This window comes from Zalophus californianus, chromosome 4 (assembly GCF_009762305.2).
Source record: "Zalophus californianus isolate mZalCal1 chromosome 4, mZalCal1.pri.v2, whole genome shotgun sequence".
In the NCBI taxonomy this organism is placed as follows: domain Eukaryota; kingdom Metazoa; phylum Chordata; class Mammalia; order Carnivora; family Otariidae; genus Zalophus; species Zalophus californianus.
Window position 1 is genome coordinate 104,915,347 of NC_045598.1, and position 19,489 is coordinate 104,934,835.

General features: G+C 37.7%; 1 protein-coding gene across 2 annotated transcripts in view; it reads right to left on the reverse strand.

Moving 5' to 3' along the window:
- GOLPH3L (golgi phosphoprotein 3 like) overlaps positions 1-19,489 on the reverse strand; it is a 40,542-nt gene that overhangs the window by 18,004 nt on the left and 3,049 nt on the right. The window lies entirely within an intron of this gene.

Consider the following 19,489-nt stretch of genomic DNA (forward strand, 5'->3'; position numbering starts at 1 on the left):
TTACCCCTTATCATTTATCACACTGTAATCAGCTGTCCTCAGTAGACTATAAATTTCTTAAGGAAAGAGTATTGCACTAATACATAGTATTTCTCAATGTTTCTTCACAGCATAAATTTATGATTGAAAGTAAATACGTTAACCTGGCAAAAGCTCAGTTTGAACCATATACATCCCTAAACCTATCCACACTTCCTGTGGGCCTGATCTTAGATTCAAAGCTGGGATCAGTTCCATCCACCACCTGCCTCTTTAAGGAGGGAGCAGGCTTTTTTAAAGATTAATCCTTGGGTTTATGCAACTCAGCTGCCTAATTAAGGTTAAACTTTCTTCAGGACACATAATTTATTTAGGCGTAACTTTTATATAATCTTGGTGATTTTATAAATCTCAACAGGTGTGCAAACACATCTGCCAGTATTAAAGCAATTAGAGGAAACTAATTTGTTTTTTCATTTCTTCTTGACCACGTAACTTCTGTTACAGTAACAGTGATGTCAGATTGTCAACAGAACTGTAAATGAGAAGCACCGTAAATAAAGAAACAATGGATAGCAGGATGTAGAAATTGTTTTTTAATATCATTCCCATCATAGCACCTAATGTAAAACTACCCAAATGAGTTTTTTTAAACTTTCTTTTTATGAGTCAAGCATCATAACAGAAAAAAGCTTAAAAATACACGTGGAGTTTAAAGAAATAGTTATAATTCTAAGGTCCATATTCTTCTAAATAAATATATCCAGCTGTACTGGTGAATTCTTAAACCATCTATAGTAAAGATTCTTTGTTAAAGGGCCAATACTTTACTATGCAGGATGATCTAGCACATGCATACTAAAGTTCACCATTCAGGGCACCTGGGTGGCTCAGTCGTTAAGGGCTCAGGTCATGATCCCAGGTCCAAGGATCGAACCCCGCATCAGGCTCCCTGCATTAGGTTCCCTGCTCACGGGGAAGCCTGCTTCTCCCCCTCCCACTCTCCCTGCTTGTGTTCCTGCTCCCGCTGTCTCTGTCTCTGGCAAATACATAAATAAAATCTTAAAAAAAAAAAAAAAGATAGTTAAAAAAATAAGGTTCACCATTCAGTCATTAAATGTAGTTATCAAAGGCTACACACACGAGGGAAAAGAGAAAGAGGAAAATTTTAGGATCTACTAAAACAAATGGAATCGCACATTGCCTCATGACCAACAGAGAATCTTGAAGGCTTGGCAGAATGAGATCTTTGAATAGTGGACTTGTCTTTTTTTTTTTTTAAAGATTTTATTTATTTATTTGAGAGAGAGAATGAGAGACAGAGAGCACAAGAGGGAAGAGGGTCAGAGGGAGAAGCAGACTCCCCGCTGAGCGGGGAGCCCGATACGGGACTCGATCCCAGGACTCCAGGATTATGACCTGAGCCAAAGGCAGTCGCTTAACCAACTGAGGCACCCAGGCGCCCCGGACTTTTTTCTGTCTTAATTAGAAGTGTAATAAATGACTGTAAAAAAAAAAAAGGAAAAAAGATATTATAGAAATAGATAACTTACAAAGTGAAAGTTTATCCAGAGGGGATAAGTCTAGTGTGTATTTTCTAGATTTTATCTACATATTCTATCTTTATTATTATTATTTACAGAAACAAGATCATATTGAGTGGCAACTTTTTCACTTAACCATTATTTTGGCTATCTTCCCGCATGAGTTATAGAGATCTACCTCATTCATCGTAATGGCTACGTAGTATTGCACTATAGATGTACTATAATTTATCTATTCAAGACGTTACTGGTGTACATTTGCTTAAAATTTTGTCATTACAAAAAAAAATGCTATGAAGAAATACTCATTGTGTGTTCTTCCTAGAAGAAATTTTGGGGTCAAAGATTATACATAGTTACATTTTTTAAAAAAGAGTTATTTATTTGAGAGAGAGAGAGAGAGAGAGCGCACCCACGGGCATGGTAGTGGGGGGTGGTGGGGGGCGGAGGGACAGAAGGAGAGGGAGAGAATGTCCTAAGCAGACTCCCCGCTGAGCCAGGAGTCTGACTTGGGGCTCCATCCCAGGATCCCAAGATCACAACCTGAGCTGAAACCAAGAGTCGGATGCTTAACATACTGCGCCATCCAGGTGCCCCACATATTTACACTTTTGATAATGTCATTTTGTTTTTATAAAAGGTAGGGCAATGAGATGTCTTTTTTTTTTTAAGATTTTATTTGAGAGAGAGAGAGAGAAAGCACAAGCAGGGGGAGGGGCAGAGGGAGAAGCAGACTCCCCGCTGAGTGGGGAACCCGATGTGGGGCTTGATTCCAGGACCCCAAGATCATGATCTGAGCCGAACACAGATGCTTAACAGACTGAGCCAGCCAGGCACCCCAGGCAATCAGACTTCAATAAATTCAGACAGTCAACATTTTATGCTGAATTTCCGTCTAGTCAAGTATTCTTTATTCAAACTTCCTTAAAGACACGCCTTAAAACAACTCTGAAAGTTAAAGATTTTAAAGTTGCCTGCTTGGGATAAAAAGGACAGAAAACAAAGAAATTTAAAGCATCATTAAAAACTATGCTAACAAGGAGTTTTAAAAAATGTTAGAAAAATTCTTATGATGGGGCACCTGGCTGGCTCAGCTGGTGGAACATGCGACTCTTGATCTTGGGGCGGTAAATTCGCACCCAATGTTGGGTGTAGAGATTATTTAAAAATAAAATTTAAAAAAAGAGAGAGAAAACAAAAAAAGAAAAATCTTGTGATAAAGTTTAATGAAAAACAGCCAAATTGTATATTCAAGATTATCACAATTACGTAAAATACCTTACTTTAAAAAATGAGGCTGCTTTAAAAAATGGTTTTCTAATTTTTCCAAGTTACATACACTGAGAAAATATCATTTTTTTTTTTTTTTTTTTTTTAAAGATTTTATTTATTTATTTGAGAGAGAGAGAATGAGAGATAGCACGAGAGGGAAGAGGGTCAGAGGGAGAAGCAGACTCCCTGCCGAGCAGGGAGCCCGATGTGGGACTCGATCCCGGGACTCCAGGATCATGACCCGAGCCGAAGGCAGTCGCTTAACCAACTGAGCCACCCAGGCGCCCGAGAAAATATCATTTTTATTGGGAAAAATCTCAGAAAAAAATCTTTCCCTCTCTCCAAATCTGAAGATTCAATATTAAAACTGCTTCACCTTCCACGAGAAAAGGAATCTTACTGTGTCTTTTTTTTTTTTTTTAAAGATTTTATTTGTCAGAGAGAGAGCCAGCGCACAAGCAGGGGGAGCCAACAGGCAGAGGAAGAAGCAGGAGCAAGGAGCCTGTTGCGAGACTCAGTCCCAGCACCCTGGGATCATGACCAGAGCCAAAGGCAGATGCTTAACCAATTAAGCCACCCAGGCGTCCCCTTACTGTGTCTTCTTAAAGCCTTTTCTATATGCCCAATGTCTGTGTAATGATCTCTAGGGGATGTCAAGAATTACCAGAAAAAAAAGAATTATCAGAAAATTATACAAGCAAAACTAATTTTTTTCCTCTAAAAATTATTTTAAAAAAATAGTAAATGTACTGTTTTTCTTTAAAGTGCTCTACTGAAATATTAGCTTCCAAGATTTGAATTAAATTCCTCTTTTATAAAGTAATGTGATTCATTCTAACTCCAGTTAATATTTCTATGTCCACATAGCCAATAGTGACATTTCATAAAAGAGATTAAGCAGTAAAAAACTCACTCTGCTTAATCATAATGGGGAATGAGGAACTGTGACCTGGATGTTATTCTGGTTTAACACATGATTTCGGCATGACTAAGGATGGACTATTAACCTAAACAAATGGACAAAATTTCTCAATCAACTTCATGAAGATTATATCCTTTCAGGCTTATTCAGGAAGTTGGGTGAAATATAAAAGCTAGTCATAATGATCAGTTTATTAATTTTCTCAACACCAGTTGAGGTTTTTCTTAAGATAAAGCTATTATCAAAAGTTCAGGAAAAAAAACCATGATAATGCCTTATCAGTGAAAAAGAAATTCAAAATAAAGGAAAGCAACTGGTAATCTTTGTATATTCCTACATAAGCTTTAAGTCTCATTGCCAACAAAAATATGCTTAATTTTTTACTCTAAAAATTTTAAAAGTGATTATAGCATCAAAACCGGTAACTTACATGCCTTTCTTTTCCCACACTTTGCTACTTATGAGAAAAAAGGATAGTGCTACACACTATCCAAAGAGAAAAGAAAATAGTTGAGAAAAGGGAGTAAAAATCTGAAAACACATATGTAGCTCTAAATCTATTTCCCTATAACTCTCAAATAATTTAAAATAGATTTAGAAACACTTTAAGGCAATTACGGCATCAAATCTCAGAAGAGAAAAACTTAAGTAAATACAGATTCACTTTGTTTTCAAACAGCTTTCTCCCTGATTAAAAAGTAGTACAGATATATTTTAGAAAATTTGGAAAGAAAAAAATTATAAAAAATTAAAATGACTCAGAAATTTCATCATCCTATTATCTTATGTAAAACCAGATTTTTCTTTATACATACAATATACATTTCTTCTCTCCTAACCACTAATTTTCCCATACGCTTCTTCCCCAACTTCAATTTTGGAGCTTTCCTTCAAAGAACAGCTTTGTGTGAATTATGAAACGACAAAATGTATATATTACAAGTTTTCATAAAACATTGGGGAATAGAGGTAGAACAAACTGTGAGAGTGGTAATTTCATCATCTTTCATAATAGGGAGTCAATAGGATATTGTGTAAAATGGAATCATACAGTTAAGAAAATGTCATTTTTCTTTCTTTTTAACATTTTTGGCTTAATGTTCCCAACACACACAAAGTGGAGAGACCTCTATATATCCATCATCTAGCTTTTAACAGCTACCAGTATAATCATCTCTCTTCTATAACTCTCCCTGCTCACCAGATTATTTCAGTACAAATCGAAGTTAACATATCATCTATAAAATATTACCGTACTTTCCCCAAGGCAGGAAGGTTTAAAAAAAACAAAACTGTAATACTAATATCACACCAAAAAATAAGAATTTTTTAAAAATTAATAAGAATTCCTTAATTTTATATTCAGTAAGTCTTCAAGTTCTACCAATTGTTTAATACATATATATATAGTTTTAAAGACTTATTTATTTTGAGAGAGATAGAGAGCATGCACACACTGGGTGGGGGAGAGACAGAGAGGGAGGGAGAGAGAAACTCAAGCAGACTCTGCACTGAGCATGGAGCCCGAAGTGGGGCTGGATCTCATGACCCTGATATTATGATCTGAGCCAAAACCAAGGGTCAGCCGCTTAACTGACTGGGCCTGTATACATATAGAGAGATATATACATACATATAAGTATATATTTACATATATACATACATACATCTATCTATCTATCTATCTATCTATATATATATATATTTTTTTTTTTTTTAAGAGAGGGGAAGAAAGGGAGGGGAGGGGCAGAGGGGCAGAGGAAGAGGGAGCAAGAGAATCTTAAGCAGACTCCATGCCCAGTGTGGAGACTGACTTGGGGCTCTATCTCACGACCCTGAGATTATGACCTGAGCCAAAATCAAGAGTCAGATGCTCAACTGACTTAGCCACCCAGGTACCCTACTTAACACTTACTTTATTTTATAGAGATATTTTATAGAGATAATACTGACTTCATAGTGCTATTGTGAGAATTAAATTACATATATAAAATATTTAACTCAGGATCTGACATGTACAAATATTTTCATAAATAAAGTAAAATAAGACAAAGAGAAATACTGTGTAATCTCACTTATATGTGGAACTGAAACAAACCAGGGATTGGCAGGGGTAGGGAGTGAGGGGGCTGTTAAAAGGCACAAATTTCCAGTTATAAAATAAGTAAGTCTTGGAGATGTAATGCTCAGCATGATGACTATAGTTGATAATACCGTACCATATATTTGAAAGTTGCTGAGAGTTCTCATCACAAGAAAAAAAAATTTGTAACTGTGTGGTAATGGATGTTAACTAGACTTACCATAGAGATCATTTCACAATGTATACAAATATTGAATCATATGTTGTGTACCTGAAACTAATGTTATATGTCAATTATATTTCAATTAAAAATAACCATATAAATTTATAATTTAAAAATTGGGAAGTAAAGGAATAAAGATGGGAGAAAGTATAGGAGATATATTAACTTTTATTTTTTATAGCAAGAAGTCAGCTGGATACTGTCCAATATTGAAACATTTAGTTAGAAAAAAATGACCCCAACCTCTTAATAATCTTTCTTAAGCTTAGAAAGTAGTGTTTTAGGAGATACTTCTTATAATAAAGAAATGTTTGAAGTTCAATAATTCCATCAGTTTCACTTCATTTTCTTTTTCTTTTTTTTTTAAAGATTTATTTATTTATTTATTTATTTGAGAGAGAGAGAATGAGAGATAGAGAGCATGAGAGGGAAGAGGGTCAGAGGGAGAAGCAGACTCCCTGCTGAGCAGGAAGCCCGATGCAGGACTCGATCCCGGGACTCCAGGATCATGACCTGAGCTGAAGGCAGTCGCTTAACCAACTGAGCCACCCAGGCGCCATTTTCTTTTTCTTATGCTAAATTTAAGTAAAACTATATTTACTACATTTTACTTTTAAAATAGCAATATGAGGGACGCCTGGGTGGTTCAGTCAGGTTAAGCATCTAACTCTTGATTTCAGCTCAGGTAATGATCTCAGGGTCCTGCGATCAAGCCCCAGGCTGGCTCCACACTCAGCATGGAGTCTGCTTGAGATTCTCTCTCCTTCTACCCTCCCCCTGCTTTCTCTCTAAAAATAAGTATAAAATCTTAAAAAAAAAAATAGAAAAAAAAATAGCGGGGCACCTCAGTGGCTCAGTTGGTTAAGCAACTGCCTTCGGCTCAGGTCATGATCCTGGAGTCCTGGGATCAAGTCCCTCATCGGGCTCCCTGCTCGGCAGGGAGTCTGCTTCTCCCTCTGGCCCTCTCCCCTCTCATGCTCTCTCATTCTCTCTCTCAAATAAATAAATAAAATCTTAAAAAAAAATAGCACAACTAGAATATTGATTCCATTTTGTTAGAAAGGTAGTAAGTGTAATGTTATTTGAATTTTACACAAAAGGGTAATTGAGGTTAAACTGAATATTGCTTTTGTCACAAAATACTGTTCACTAAAAGGCCCCACTAAGGTTAAAAAAAGAGCTTTTGAAAAACATAAAGCTATGTGTATGTGGACCTTGTTTGGCTCTGGATTCAAACAAACCAGTTATAAAAAATGTCTGCTTGGGGGAGCCTAGGTGGCTTAGTCATTAGGTGTTTGCCTTCAGCCTGGGTCATGATCCCAGGGTCCTGGGATCGAGCCCCACACTGGGCTCCCTGCTCCGTGGGAGGTCTGCTTCTCCCTCTGCCTCTGCAACTCCCCCTCCTTGTGCGTTCGCTCGCTCTCTGACAAATAAATAAATAATTTAAAAAAAAAGCCTGCTTGAAGATTTTCTCCCTCTCCCCCCACCCTTCCCTTCACTCTCCAGCACAAGTGTTCTCTCTCAAATTTTTAAAAAAAAATAAGTATAAAGAAAAAAATGTGGAAAGTGAAGCCAAATCATATATTTTGTAAGTGCTAGACTTTTTTTTTAAATAGTAATTTTTAAAAAAATATTTTATTTATTTAAGAAGGAGAGAAAGGGAAAGCACAAGCAGAGCAGCAGAGATAGAGGGGAAGCAGGCTCTCTGCTGAGCAGGGAGCTCAATGCGGGGCTCGATCCCAGGACCCTGGGATCATGACCTGAGCCAAAGGCAGACACTTAACCGACTGAGCCACCCAGGTGCCCCTAAGTGGTAGACTTTGAATCTGAATGTAGATATATCTGATTCCAAGTCCTGTGTTTTTATTTTTATTTATTTTTATTTTTTTTAAAGATTTTATTTATTTATTTGAGAGAGAGAATGAGAGATACAGAAGAGGGTCAGAGGGAGAAGCAGACTGCCCGCTGAGCGGGGAGCCCGATGAGGGACTTGATCCTGGGACTCCAGGATCATGACCTGAGCCGAAGGCAGTCGCTTAACCAACTGAGCCACCCAGGCGCCCCCAAGTCCTGTGTTTTTAAACAATGCCTATCAGAAAATAAGAAAATACAGTAACTAAGCACATTGGTAGATAAATGTAAGGGAACTTAAAGAATGGGAAGGTCATTGTTTGGTGATGTTTCATCACTGGATTTGTGATGGGCTTTAAAAGGAAAGGCAGAATTTATTTAAGATTTATTTATTTTTAATTTTTTAAAAAAGAGTTTAATTTATTTATTTGAAAGAGAGAGACAAGGATAGCGAGAGTGAGCACGAGCAGGGAGGAGAGGGAGAAGCAGGCTCCCCCAAAGCAGGGAGCCCGACGTGGGCTTCAATCCCAGGACCCCGGGATCATGTCCCAAGCTGAAGGCAGACGCTTAACCAACTGAGCCACCAAGGCGCCCCAAGATTTATTTATTTTAGAGAGAGAGAGAAAGAGAGAGTGTGAGCAGGGAGAGGGGCAGAGGGAAAGGGAGACTCTCAAGCAGAATCCCTGCTGAGCGTGGAGCTGACCTAGGACTGGATCCCAGGACCCTGAGATCATGACCTGAGCAGATGCTTGAAAAACTGACTCACCCAGGAGCCCCAGGAAATGCAGAATTTAAATTAAAACAAACTATAGGGAAGGTAGCAAAACACAAATGTGGGGATTCTGGGAAGATGACAGAGCAGAAAGACCAGAAATCTTTGTCTGATATGATCCATTTTTTTTTGTAATTATGCATCTCTGTGTGTGTATATATGCACAGAAAACAGTCTATAAGCATATATAAAAATATTTTAATAGCAGTAATCTTTCAGTGGTGACATTATGGGTGATTTTTATTTTCTTTAAACTTTTTATAAAAAATTGAGGTAGGGTACCTGGGTGGTGCCTGGGAGTCTGCATCTCCCTCTGCCTGCCACTCCCCCTGCTGTGCTCTCCCTCTCTCTTTCTCTGTCAAATAAATAAATAAAATCTTAAAAAAATAAAAAATAAAAAATTGAGGTATAATTTATATAGTGTGAAATGCACAGATGTTAAGTTAGTTTTGACAAATGCGTATATCCACATATCTCATTCCCCTATCACTAAGTTCTCTCATGTAGACTTCTGAATTTTTTAGTATAAACATATTTTGTTTTTTTAAAAAACATTTTAAAGACTTTTTGCTTATTTATTTGAGAGAGAGTGAGTGGGGGAGGAGGGAAGGGCAGAGGGAGAAGCAGACTCTCCACTGAGCAGAGCCCAATGCAGGACTGGATCCCAAGACCCTGAGATCATGACCTGAGCCGAAAGCAAATGCTCACCCACTGAGTCACCAAGGCACCCCTATTTTGCTTTTAAAATAATAAAAATAAAGCTATTATTTTTATCTTAGACATATATGTATTTTTTAAAGTCAATAATAGCAACAAAGGGTGAGCACAATCTACCAATGAACATATGGAAGCCTGAAAACCGTTGATTCAGTTTTTTGTTTTTTTTTTTTTCCCATTCCCATTTAAACCTTCTGGACAACTGTGAATAGGTGAAGACAAACACAGAAAGTAAAGAGTAACCTCCAAGGAATTTCCTCCTTTTCCAGGTTTTTTTTTCCCCCTCTTGCATGTTCTTATAGCACTTTTTGTACCTTTCTTATAGCACTTACATATTGTATCTAGTAGTATGGTTATTGTATACATATCTTTTCTCCCATATCAGATTCAAATGCTTCTGGAGGAAATATAAACACATCTTAATTACTTCTCTTTTTCCTTATTTTACTCAGTGCCTTGGACAGAGCAGGTGCTCAATAAATGTTGGCTGACTTGAACTGAAGGAAAAATCACATCATTATATAGTTTTAATAACACTTCCTGAAGGTGAACTGCACTCCAGGTGCATATAAGTAAATAATTACAAAATTATCTCCAAAATCTTTCTATTTCTTCTCAAACCTTTCTAAATCATTGTTATGGGGTGAACTGTGTCTCCCCAGAATCCATATATTGAAACCCTAACCCCTAATACCTCAGAACGTGACTGTATTTGGAGATAATGCCTTGAAAGAAGTGATTAGGTTAAATAAAGCTGTTAGGGTGGGCCCTAATCCAATCTGACTAGTGTCCTTATAGAAGGAGGAAATTTGGACACAAGGACATTAGGGATATACACACAGAAGAAAAACCACATAGGGACACAGTGAGAAGATGAGTAGAGAGGCCTCAGGAGAAACGGAATCTTGGACTTCATGCATCCAGAATTGTGGGGGAAAAAAAAGTTCTGTTGTTTAAGCCACTCAGTCTGTGGTGTTTTGTTATGGCAGCCCTAGCAAACTTACCACAATATACTCCTGCTGAAAAACCTAGAAGAAACTTAAGTTTTAAAATTCAAGAAAAAAGTACACTATCTACTCATTTCTATCTTTTTAGTATAATAGCCCACTCCTTCTATAATGAAGATACAACATGGGTTGTAATCTATGGCTGGCATTGTGAACTGAGAAGAAAAATATAAAATGCCTATCTAATTATAAACTAAACTTTCTGAAGATATGGTTATAATAAATCAAATATTATTTACTGCTTTTTAAATAATTTTTTAAAGATTTTATTTATTTGTCAGAGAGAGAGAGAGCAGCAGGCAGAGGGAGAAGCAGACTCCCTGCTGAGCAAGGAGCCCGACGTGGGGCTCGATCCCAGGACCCCCAGGATCATGACCTGAGCCGAAGGCAGATGCTTAACTGAGCCACCCAGGTGTCTCATATTTACTGCTTCTTTAAACATTTTTCATTTTGCAAATTGGGTTCTTTTAAACTTCTTACTTGGACTTATTGTTCCTTATGACCAGAATATCTTGTTTGACAAAAGAAAAGAGAAAAAAATATACATAAGACTTTCATATTTCCTCCTTAAATTTGAGGTAATGGGATGAAATATGAAACAAAACCATATCATCCACACTTGCTAAGTGATACTTTCCCTTAGTTTGCCATTACTGAGGTCAACTTAATATTTTTCATGGGATCCCAAAATCTTTAAGAGTGAGCTTTGCTAAAAAAAACAAACACAAAACAGAGTGAGCTTTGCTAGAGTATTAAACATTGAAATAAGAAAGCCGTGAATAAGACTTGAAAAAATAACTTGTGCCAAATATTACCGCAGAACGTAATAATCTTTTTTTTTTTAAAAGATTTTATTTATTTATTTGAGAGAGAGAGAGAAACAGCATGAGAGGGGAGAAGGTCAGAGGGAGAAGCAGGCTCCCCGCTGAGCCGGGAGCCCGATGCGGGACTCGATCCCGGGACTCCGGGACCATGACCTGAGCCGAAGGCAGTCGCTTAAACCAACTGAGCCACCCAGGCGCCCGAACGTAATAATCTTTTATCTTACTAGGAGGTATAAAGTTAAGCTCCATATGAAGCTATCCTAGGAGATGAAATTCTTGGGTTTCCATTAAGCATTAGCAATCCTGAACAATTAATTCTCTTTGTTCAGCAAGAAATACAGAAAAATATGTCATACATGCTTTGCAAGCATGTCCTTTTAAAAACTATCCTTAGAGTCAGTTTGAACATAAATTCCACCACTTATTGGCCAATTAACCATCTAACTTTGCTTTCATAAAGAGAAGACAATATTTGCCCCGTAGGATCAAGCGAGAGAAAGTGAGAAAGTGCAAAATGTTTTGAAAACTCTAAGTTATACAAACAAAAAAAATGAAGGAGGTGACAAAAGACATGGAATGGCTCACATCAAATTTATAGGTTCAGTGGCTACAGCCAAAGGTCCAAATATAAGTAAGTGGTTTTTATTTTGATATCTATGCCAGATATTTTGGAAGAGAACAGTGTACAATTAGGGGTTGGGGGATAGGGAGAGGCAAGCTCTCAATGAAATAGCTTAAACTATATTTCCTAGTGTTAAAATATGACTTTGGTCTCCCAGTTTATTCCCTTTTGTACCCACAGTAAATTAACTATGGGGGGTTATATGAATGGATATAATAAAACAAAAGTTTTTTTTTTAACAGCCTATGTTAATAAAAACCACAAAAAACCTGACAAACAAGTCCTTCTGATACAATGGCCATAACTACTGACAAGGGATTTATTGTTCATTTTGTGCAATCAGGAAACTAAAAGCCCAAGCAGTGAACTAAATGAGACTTTTAATCTTTTGATTTTAATAAAATGTTTTAGGACTGAGCAACTTTTTAAGAGTAGTTTTCTCCATTGATAACCAGTCATTGACAAGCTGTATACTGACTTGTGATTTTTTTTTTAAGTTTATTGATTAGTTCACCAAATTTTTTTTTACCAGCTTTAAAAAAGCTTGTCCCAGGGGCGCCTGGGTGGCTCAGTCGTTGAGCGTCTGCCTTCGGCTCAGGTCATGATCCCAGGGTCCTGGGATCGAGCCCCGCATCGGGCTCCCTGCTTGGCGGGAGGCCTGCTTCTCCCTCTCCTATTCCCCCTGCTTGTGTTCCCTCTCTCTCTGTGTCTCTCTCTGTCAAATAAATAAAATCTTAAAATAAAATAAAATAAAATAAAATAAAATAAAATAAAAAATAAAAAAGCTTGTCCTTCTAATCTCCCGTTGCTAATAAATTATAATGAGTGAATTAAAACTGATGGGTGATCATTAGTAGCTTGAAAAAGTTGAGCATTAACATATTTTATATTTATAACTTGTAAGTTTTATCCAGTCTGATTTATCATTTTTCTTTTTAAGTATTTTATTTATTTATCTGAGACAGAGAGAGAGAGCACAAGCAGGGGGAGCAGCAGGCATAGGGAGAGGGAGAAGCAGGCTTCCCACTGAGCAAGGAGCCTGATGCGGGGCTCGATCCCAGGATCCTGGGATCATGACCCGAGCTGAAGGCAGATGCTTAACTGACTGAGCCACCCAGGTGCCCCATATCATTTTTCTGTATGTATGAGTAGTGGCATTGTTTGAAAGAAAATAACTGATAAGTACAAGAATAGTCTTAGAGGCACTGTTTATAATGGACTCCTGAATGTCTGTTAACCAGTAGATTGAATGAATAGTGGAATAGTGATATAACTGAAATTCTATCACTGAATGAATTTCGAACATCATATTGAACAAAAAAATACCTAACAGTATCAACCCAAGAACATACAGTTTAAAAATAGGCAAAACTAAAATACATTGTTTAGGAATATACACACACATTTTAGAAATATAGGGAGGTGAGGCAGCATGTGATTAGGGAAGGGCACAAGAGGATGACCCACGATGCTGATAATGTTCTTTTGGTGGTGGTTATGTGAGTGAGTGCTTTAAAATTACTTGTTAAATTGTACATATGTGTTTTATATTTTTTTCTAGATATGCTATATTTAGCATATACATGACTTAGCAAATACATGACTGAATACTGAATGTCTAGCTAAGTTCTGGTAGTTCAGTTTCAAAACATCTGAGTTCATTTAAAGGAGATGAGATGCTTTCAAATATCTGTGGTTATTCCAGTTGCAAATCACTGAAATTATCACATACATTCAGCTGATTTTTTTTTTCCTAGAACCTGTTTGTCTTCACAAACTAACTCTTGCTCATCTTCAGAATTCAAGTTAAGAGTTATCACCTCCCAGAATTCTTTCCCAGTTATCTCTTTCCTCCTCTCTCCCACTAGCTCTTTCCACCACCCATCTGGATTAGGTATCTTTCCTCTTTGTTCCCTCAGTATCCAGAACACAGTCACACACACATCATATGTACTGCAATGGTCTGCTAACATTCCTGATCCCCTTCCCAACCTCTCCAGCCACTCTTACCCCACTAGACTATAAATGATCTCAAAAGCTGGGATAATTGTCTTTGTTCTCTTTCAATATCTAGCACTTTATATATGAGACATTCAGTAAGTTTTTGGTAACCAAACGAATGAAAATCTATTTCCATAATTCCAATGAGCAATACTTCCTGCCAATTTTGACTCCAACGACATGAGAAATAGGATTAAAACCTTTTATGTCACAGCACATAAGTATTCAATAAATGGCATTACTAGGAGAAAGCTTTGCTTTCTTTTTAGGGTTAAAACACTATCCACAAACTAAAAAGATTACTGCCAAAAGTCAAAAGCATTAATAGGCTTGCTCCTCTTATAAGTAACTTAAGATTTCATAAAGGAGAAGTTTTAAATATCCTAGCAATGTAACTAAAGCATTAACTGTCCACGAGTCAATAATATTTACATTAAAACTCCTACCAAAGGCAATAATGACAAATAAATAGGATCTTGATTTCAACAGAAAATAAATCTATATTGTTTTGGTCAGGGTGGTGCTCAAGTTTAATTTTCTCAGTTGAGGGCAGTGTTATTGAACTGAGATTTCAATTTTATTTTAATTTAATTTTTTTAAGTAGGTTCCATGCACAACGTGGGGCTTAAATTCACAACCTTGAGATCAAGAGTCTCATGCTGTAACAAATGAGCCAACCAGAGGCCCCTGATAACATCTAATTTTAAATGTGCTTAAAAGGTCAGACTCTTCAACATATATTTAGATTTCTCAATTATTTTCACAAGACAGTAAAGCTTAATACAGTTGACCCTTAAACAATAGTAGGCTATTTGTAGCTAAGTTTTGGAGGAGCAAAAAGTTATACATGGATTTTCAACTATATGGGTAGTAGGTACCCCTACTACCCCTACCCATGTTGTTTAAGGGTCAACTGTATTTTTTTAAAGATTTATTTATTTATTTATTTGAGAAAGAGAGAGAGGGAGAGGGAGAGGGAGAAGGTGAGCGTGTGGTGAGGAGGTGCAGAGGAAGAGAGTCTTAAGCAGACTCTTTGCTGAGCCTGGAGGCCCAAGCGGGGCTTGATCTCACAATCCTGAGATCACGATCTGAGCCAAAACCAAGAGTCAGATGCTTAACTGACTGAGCCACCCAGGCGCCCCTTGCCACAGAATAGTTTTAAAATAGTTGACCCTTGGGGCATCTGGGTGGTGTAGTGGGTTAAGTGACTTTTTTTTTTTTAAGATTTTATTTATTTATTTGACAGAGAGAGACACAGAGAACAGGAACACCAGCAGGGGAAGTGGGAGAGGGAGAAGGGGGGCTTCCCACCAAGCAGGGAGCCTGATGCGGGGCTTGATCCCAGGACCCTGGGATAATGAGCCGAAGGTAGACGCTTAACGACTGAGCCACCCAGGCACCCCTGGGTTAAGTGTCTGACTCTTGGTGTCAGCTCCAGTTGTGATCTCAGGGTTGTGATATCAAGCCCCACTTCAGGCTTCTGGCTCTGGACTCAGTGCAGAATCTGCTAGTCCCTCTCCCTCTGTTCCTCCCCTGGCTCTTGCACTCTGTCTCTCTCTCTCTCAAATAAATAATTGTTTTTTTTTTTTAAGACTTTGTTTATTTGTCAGACAGAGAGAAAGAGCATAAGCAGCAGAAGCGGAAGGGAGAGGGAGAAGCAGGCTCCCTGCTGAGCAAGGAGCCTGATGCAGGACTTAATCCCAGGACCCCTGGGATCATGACCTGAGCTGAAGGCAGACACTTAATGGACCGAGCCACCCAGGAGTCCCATATAAATAATCTTAAGAAAAAAAACCCCAAAAACATTCATTCTATTGCAGCTATCCCTCAGAGGAATCTTTTTTTTTTAAGATTTTATTTATTTATTCGAGAGAGAGCAAGAAAGAGCATGACCAGTGGGGAGGGGCAGAGGGAGAAGCAGACTCCCTGTGGAGCAGGGAGCCAGACACAGGGCTTGATCCCAGGACCCTGGGACCATGACCTGAGCCGAAGGCAGATGCTTAACCGACTGAGCCACCCAAGCACCCCTCCTCAGAAGAATCTTAAGAAAGGGATGGTAGTAATATTTCACAAGTGATTTGACTATACATGACCTACTGTCATTCTTTTCTAGGCCTACAATTCTTGAAATATTAGTTTCTTTATATTATTTTCTACTTTTTTTTAAGATTTATTTTAGAGAGAATGTGCACAAGCAGAGGGAAAGGGACAGAAGCTCAAGCAGACTTCCTGCTGAGTGCAGAGCCTGACATGGGGCTTGATCCCAGGACCCTGGGATCATGACCTGAAGGCAGATGCTTAACCAACTGAGCCATCCAGGCACCCCATGTTTCTTAAAATAGATATAATTTAAAAAATTATAGTATTGGGTTCTAAACAAAGAATGTTATGAAAATCTTCAGCAAAAATTAACTTTGGGACTTTGGGATGCAAAGCTTAACACAAGATTTTTTTGACACGTCACAAACCTCAAGCCATGTGAAAACAAGAAATTATATACATATTAAAACATATATTCACAAAGAACATAGAGCAAAAATATCATTAAGTCCTTTTTTGGACAGAAAAATGAAATGGGCTTTGCTGTTTTCATTAGGCTGATCCCCCTACTTAAAGGAAAGAATCTACAACTATAGAGAAAAAAATTGATCATTATGAGGGGACGTGGGTGGGAGGATGGGTGAAATAGGTCAAAAGAATTAGAGTACACTTATCGTCGTGAGCACTGAGTAATGTGTAGAATTGTTCAGTCACTATACTGTACACCTGAAACTAATATAATACTGTATGTTAACTATACTGGAATTAAAATAAAAATAAATAGTCTAAAAGTCTCTGCCTGGCACTCAAAATCTGCCACACTCTAGTCTGAATCTAATTTGCCAATTTTGACTCTCATTGTTCTCCAAGAATACCACCCACTTCAGTCAGTGGTTACTTAATTATGTCCCAAACTCATCAAGCTCATGATAATTTCAGGTTCCCTCATCCAGAATGTGTTTCCTTCACTCCATTTATGTTAATCCTACCTGTTCTTTTTTTTTTTTTAAGATTTTATTTATTTATTTGACAGAGAGAGAAACAGCAAGAGAGGGAACACAAGCAGGGGGAGTGGGAGAGGGAGAAGCAGGCTTCCTGCGGAGCAGGGAGCCCGATGCGGGGCTCGATCCCAGGACCCTGGGATCATGACCTGAGCCGAAGGCAGACGCTTAACGACTGAGCCACCCAGGCGCCCCAATCCTACCTGTTCTTAAAGGCCCAACTTGTTTTACTGCCTTCTATTCTTCCCCAGATTATTCCAACCCATTATATTCTCTCTTCCTTCCAACTCTCTTGGCTCTTACTGTTCTAACATGGAAAAACTCGTTGGATTTTTACTGTTGTTTATCGCTTTAGAAATCTTTTGAACTGTGAAATATAATGCACACACAGAAGAGTGCATGAAGCAAAAGTGAAAAAAACTCAATGATTTATCTCTAAGTGAATATACATGACACTTTCCCCAAGTACAAAAACAGAAAACTGTTAGTACCCAGAAAGCCCCCTCATGTTCTTTTCTAATCACTAATACCTTCCTCCTCTCTCAACCCTATGCTTAACAACTATGGTAATCTCTTTCTTGCTTTTCTTTATAGTTTTAATCACCTAAATATGCAACCCCAACACTATAGTTTTTCTGAATTTTATATACATGGAATCATACAGTATGTCTTTTGTGTCTGGCTTCCATCACTGAATATTACATGAGACTCATACATGTTTTGTAACAATGTTCATTTTCATTCTGTATAGAAAAGATGTTTATACTCATTTAGATAAATGGACAATCCATTTTTATCCCTTCCACAGCTGATGGACCTTTGGGTTACTTAACTTTTAAAAAAGTATGTATGCCTGGGTGCCTGGCTGGCTCAGATGGTTAAGCATCTGCCTTCGGCTCAGGTCATGATCCCAGGGGATTGAGTCCCGCATCAGGCTCCCTGCTCCTTGGAAGCCTGCTTCTCCCTCTGCCTCTCTCTCTTGTCTTTCATGAGTAAGTAAATAAAATCTTTAAAAAAAAAAATAAAAAAAAGTATGTATGCCTTGTCTCCCCAGCTAGAATGCAAGCTTCATGAGGGCAGGGACCATATATTAATACTGTTTTACATTTACTTTAGTATTTGTGTAATGCTAAGCACCATAATGGGTGCCCCCAATCACACTAAATAATGATTAAATAAATCTGAGTAATTTAGGAGGTGAGAAGAAAATAATTAGTGCTGGAAATCAATATTTTTAAAAAAGATTTTAGTTATTTGACAGATAGTGAGTGAGAGAGAGAGAGAATATGAGTGGGGGGAGGGGCAGAGGGAGAACCAGACTCCCTGCTGAGCAGGGGGCCCAATGCGGGGTGAAATCCCAGGACCCTGGGATCATGACTTGAGCCAAACGCAGAGGCTTAACTGACTGAGCCACCCAGGTGCTCCATTAATTAGTATTTTTAGAGATAGTTATATAATTGGCATTTTGGAACAGCACTACTGCTTTAATAAATCAGAAGGTTTGACCTCTTCTATTTATTTACACCCAAGAATTTATCATTTCTTTTTCTTCCTGAGCCAAATGAAAGCTAAAAATGTAATTTATCAACTATTTTCAAAAATAAAATTAGAACAGGGGCACCTGGGTGGCTCAGTTGTTAAGCATCTGCCTTCAGCTCAGGTCATGATCCCAGGGTCCTGGGATTGAGCCCCGCATCAGGCTCCCCTGCTAGGCCAGGAGCCCGCTTCTCCCTCTCCAGCTCCCCCTGCTTGTGTTCCTTCTCTCGCTGTCTCTCTGTGTCAAATAAATAAAAATCTTAAAAAATAAAAAAATAAAAAAATAAAAATAATATTAGAACTCAAAAGGTAATTATTCAAAAGCTTAATTATCTGTTCATCTTTGTATAGTATCTCACCAGAGCTCCTTTATTTTTATATTCTATTTTCCTATATTTATATTAACTATTATAAATTAAAAAAAACACACGAAGAGAAGTCCAAAGTTAGATTCCCTACAAAACAGAAGCAAAAATTCTAGTATCTAGGGTCAGCAGGAAATTAATCACTCCTATTCAAAAGTAAAACAAACCAAATAGCTTTTTAGTTCTAATATGCTCTTCTACAGTCAGTGAACATTTCCTAAGCACTGTGTAAACATCTCAAAACGGTATTTATACCACCTAATCTTCAGACCTACTCCGATATTCTCTTGGAGAGTCAGCTGCGCATTTTTATTTGCTTGATTTTCATAAAACTAGAGCTTCATCAACTTTCTCAGCAAACAGGAAACTACACTTGCGGGCAAGATTTTCTGATATATCTATGTCTTGGCCAAGTACATATATGCATGTCTCTAATATTAGATTTAATATTAATTTTAACAATACACAGGCTGTAAGAAGTCCTGTAAGTTTTGTTCAAGTCAGTAATTTGATGTGACCAAAAATAGAGAAGGTAAAGTGGTAAAGAAAATGTAAAGTCTAAGAAACAAGGATAATCCCAAATTATCAATGGGATTCAATGCAGAAAAGAACAGATGTTACCAGATGAATGTAGCCAATTCATTACTAGCTAAGGATAATTATCAAAGCCAAATTTAGTCTTTTTTAATGTAAAGTAACATTTTAATTTGTTAAGTTTTCAAAACCAAGG